The sequence below is a fragment of the Leptonychotes weddellii genome, chromosome 2 (genome assembly GCF_054177405.1).
Source record: "Leptonychotes weddellii isolate Sample4059 chromosome 2, ASM5417740v2, whole genome shotgun sequence".
Lineage (NCBI taxonomy): Eukaryota > Metazoa > Chordata > Mammalia > Carnivora > Phocidae > Leptonychotes > Leptonychotes weddellii.
Genome location: NC_138370.1, coordinates 51,466,867 through 51,471,638, shown reverse-complemented (window position 1 = coordinate 51,471,638; position 4,772 = coordinate 51,466,867). Strand labels below are relative to the sequence as shown.

Sequence of the window (4,772 nt, the reverse complement as noted above, 5' to 3'; positions counted from 1 at the left end):
TTTTTCTGTAGACGCTTAAGTGTTCAGTTTATTTGGATAGTATACTTGAACATATTAAAAGTTACAAAGCCTAAAATAAGCAAGCAGCAAGTCAATAAAATCACAACTCAGAATTCTAACATTTTCACATGGTATCACTGACTATGAAATGCAAAAAGACTATAAATGTTTTAAGTGGAATGATCTCTAACCTAATAAATTACACTAGTATGACCAAAACAAATGATCACATACTGTAGAATACAATAGAACATGAGCTGTTCTCCAGGACTGCTTTTTCAAAGCTTGAAAAATTAACTGACCCATCATTTTAGGGGGGAAAAAGAGAAGTATGGACTATGAGGTTCTACATGTAGATTTTAAAAATTCTAATTAAAATATTTTAGACTATATTAGATGTTTACTTGACATTGGAAATGTAGTCGACTATCAAAGTATTTCTCTTCATCACAAAAATTCCATATATTAAGGATTTACACAATCCAGGAAAAAAACAAAAAACAAAACCCTAGAAACATTTTTGTTGCCTGAGCAAGTAATTTTCTAAAAAGGCTCTCCAAAATCTTGACTAGAGGTGTCATACTCTGCAATGAAATGCTTGAGTTCTTCAACACACCTCTCACCTATTTCATGTAAATTCTTTCTCAATGCGAACTGTATAGACTTTTCTAATGAAGGATCTTTTTCAATCAGCATTTTCACAACCATCCCAAAAGTTTCACAGTCTTGTCGGTAAACCTGTTCAATCTCTTTCATTTTTGATGCTATTGCTTTAGAGAGACTGCTTAGTTGACTGTCTTCAAATAATTCTATGCCATCTGTTGCATTTGACTCAGGTTCCTCTCCCTGCTCAATAAACAATGGTGCTGTGGATCCTGTCTCATACTCAATTTCAGGTAAGTTACACTCATCTGCCTTCTCTAGCTTTTCAGCAGCCCACTTGCTTGCAACCTCAGCACGTTCCTTTTTAGTTAGCCTACTGGGTTTGTCTAACATCTTTGATGGAGGAACTGCTGAAGAACATGAGGGTGAGGTGTCTCTTGATGTTTTCAAAAACTGAACAGGTCTCTCTTTACCTCTTTCTGGATTTCCTTCATTCTGCCGTTTGTAGGAGGCACCAGCACAGATGGACTTTCTATGTTGAGCTTGATGGAAAGAGTACGTTTTGCTTCTTTCTGGAGAGTAGCTTCTACTACTGACACTGGAGCCAGACCTGCTGTGTGGAGAATCCTTTCGACCTACAGGTGATTATCTGAAAAAAAGGAGTATCTCTTTTATGAGGAGACCGGTCTCTCGTGTAATGGGAAGAATAGAAACTTTTTCTTCTAAAGCCATCTCTCATGTCCCTGTACTCAGGCTGTCGACTTGCAGAATGATCATCTCTTGTCCACCTATAGCCAGATTCATCTCCTCTGTGAGGTGGACCACTTCTTCGATCATGAGAAAAACTGCGGCCCTCGTCATATTCTTGGTAATCAACATGACTGTAATATCTATTGTAGCTTCCTTCACCAGATCTGTCTAGCAGTGATGGTTTCTTTGGCACAATATTAACTACTCTATGGTAACCATCACTGGGGTGATTTTGAGGAGGTACTCGTTCTCTTGGAAGTCTTTCATAGTCGTATCGTCCTTCAGACCACATTTCATCCCTTCTGTAAGCCATTGAGTCCTTTCAGGAATCAAATTTAAAGTTTTCAACAATCTCCGACTCTGGGCTGCCGGGAGACCCCATAAATGATTCCCTGTATATCTTTATGGAGACCAAGTGGAGTGCCATTTCTTAAAAGAGCCCTTTCTAGATAAGGAAGGGAGAAGAATTTATCCTAAAGCTCCCTGCTAAAACCTGCCTTCCATTGGTCAATGTCCCCATGGACATAATGCACCTACAAATTATGTGGTATATAGTAGGCATGATACATTTAGATATTTGTACAAGAGACATAGAACCATTGAAGTATTTATATGTAATCTATTTTGGAATTTAATATATATCAAAACTTCTCCAGCCTGTCACTAGGCAAGCCAAGTCCTCTGTGGGCCCATTCTGGCTGGTGCGCTGATGCAATGGACTTGCCTTGTCAATCAGTGCTGCCAATATGGGGTTCTTCAACTGGTAGCAGCTGCAGCAGCAGCAGTGACCTGGCTTCTTGGTCATTTTGAGCTTGTTTAAGACCATAACAGAAAATATTCAGGTTCTTATTAGGTCCAGGCTGAAATACTATAACTTTTTCTCATTCAGCTTCTCCTCATGCTCAATTTCAAACCAAAGTTTGACTAAGATATTCCAAAGATGTGAATGGTATGACCTCATCCAAATGATAAGCAGATATTTAAGTTTCATAACTATGATATGCAGTCCAAGAGTTCTTAACAGGCAAAACATTCACTAGTCTAAATTTCTAAGACAATTTGGCTTCTACAAGTGTTAAGTTGTATTAGTTGATCAATTTCATAGCTGTAGTCACTAAATGTTCATTTTGTGGATTCATCTTAAGGAATTATTTGCCTACTGAGGGAATATCCTTTCTAACCCAAGATTGGCTCTTCATAGAAGAAGCAATACAAAGTAAATTGCTAAATATTCTGGAAAGTATTAGGCAAGTGTAATTACAATTGCTTGAAACAGAGGGTTTGCTAATTATCTTTAATTACTGACATAACTTAAGTGGTAAGTATTGAGGAGGCAGCCACCATGTACCCAAACTAACATACTTTCATAACTTGTTTAGCTGTTGAATCCAATAAAGTATAAGCTCCATTAAGACAGAGAATGGCTCTATTTTATTCACCTGTTATATAGTAGGTCCCTAAAACATATTTATTGTGGCTAGAATCACTAGCTACTTAGAGGTGGTCTAAATAAACACCTCTTTCCTGTTCATTTTACTAATTTAAGTCATGTTGCCTATTGTCAGTTTTGTGTTCTGCTTTCTTGTGCAAATGCATGTTTGTTTGTTTTTTTTAAAGATTTTATTCTTATTTACTTTAGAGAGAGAGAGTATGCACAAATGTGGGGAGGAGCAGGGGGAGAGGGAGAGGCAGAGGATCCCAAGCAGACTCCTTGCTAACCATGGAGCCCCACATGGGGCTTGATCTCACAACCCATGAGATCATGACCTGAGCCAAAATCAGGAGTCAGTTACTCAACTGAATGAGCTACCCAGGTGCCCCTGAATCTTTTATATATATATGTGTGTCTTCTTTCTCTCTCCCTCTACTCTCCTTCTATGTAAATATGCATATATACACATAATGTCTATATCTGTTCTATAATATACATTGATACATGTCATATATATGCAAATATATATTAAGTTCAACCAATTAGAATATATACAAACTATCATTTAATACCTACATTGTGGAGTCATTCATATTGAGATTTGTCTTATCACCCAAAAAATCTTCTTAAATTTACCCATTTCAATCTTGGATAATATTTTTTTTCAGTGCAAACACATTATATTGTTTAAAGATAAACCAATGCCTGGGTGAAAATTTGTTACTGGCATGACAGGAGTTACATTAAAACTAAAAATTGACTCTCATAACCCAGATCTATAAGTGAATGTAAGCAGATTAAGCAGGGTCTTTAACTTCTCTCTTTATTGCCAATCATAAATAAATACTGACTAGAAAAATGTCCTTGGAAAAGCTTGGTCTCTGGACTCTGAGAGACTTAAATTTGAAACGTGATCCACCATTTTCTTGCAATGAAACTTCAACAAATCAATCCTTAGTTTCCTCATCCAATAAATGGAGGTATTTATTGGACCACATTTTCAAGGATAGTGTGGAGTCAGAACAAATTATGTGGTATATAGTAGGCATGATACATTTAGATATTTGTACAAGAGACATAGAACCATTGAAGTATTTATATGTAATCTATTTTGGAATTTAATTCTTTTGACATTTTCCCTTTGTGAAATGCTAGGCCATTCTCTTCTCTTGACTTGACTTTTCCTCTTCCGTAGAAGAACAATATAAGGATTATGTTGAATCTCCATGGCTGGGAAAAGATAGTCTGTATATGCAAATACGTTAAATGAGAATTTTTCTGTTGTTGCAAGTTTGGGCAGAAATCCCAGTGGATTCCTGTGGAAAGGTAAAATGAGAACTACATCCCTTAAATCATACTGGATAAAATATTTTGAAACTGGTTTGTGACCCTTAGTTTATTATCCAACTCAGAACATAAATGAGATTTGTTTGAAAGTTGTAGAGACTGCAGAGCATGGATTTATTTCAGAGGAATTGTCTGCCTATTGTGCTTTTGGAGATAAACCTATATAACTTTAAGCTATGTGAAGGAAAGTTCAAGTATTCGTGGACTTTGGCATGTGTGCATTGGAGATGGAATAGTTCAGGGAATGATTTCTGACTCACTTTTGAAATCATTTGTTTTGGGACTAAAGATCAAGAAAGGATGCTTAAGGATTTAGGGAACCAGACATAGACCCTGCAAAATAGGATCAACTATGAGCTATTTTGAAAAGAACCCCACACAAGAGATCCTTGTTCCCAGGGGCAGGTTGATATCAGCAGAACAATGTTGACATGTATATTTAGATAAGAAACCAAGGTATAGGTTGTAAACGTCAATTAGAAGTGGCATTTTTTACAACAAATGGCAGTTCAGCCATCCCAGATTACTACAGGAGATATAGAGAAGAAAGGGATCATGTGCCTTGATACCTACAGGCTTCCCAGGGGGAAGGAAGACCAAGTTAAGGAAGAGGGATATTTGAAACTGAGAGTGTAGGGCT

General features: G+C 36.9%; 1 pseudogene; it reads right to left on the bottom strand.

The window, feature by feature from the left end:
• Positions 1–528: 528 nt before the first annotated feature.
• LOC102750972 (periphilin-1 pseudogene) lies at positions 529–1,759 on the bottom strand (annotated as a pseudogene).
• Positions 1,760–4,772: the final 3,013 nt, after the last annotated feature.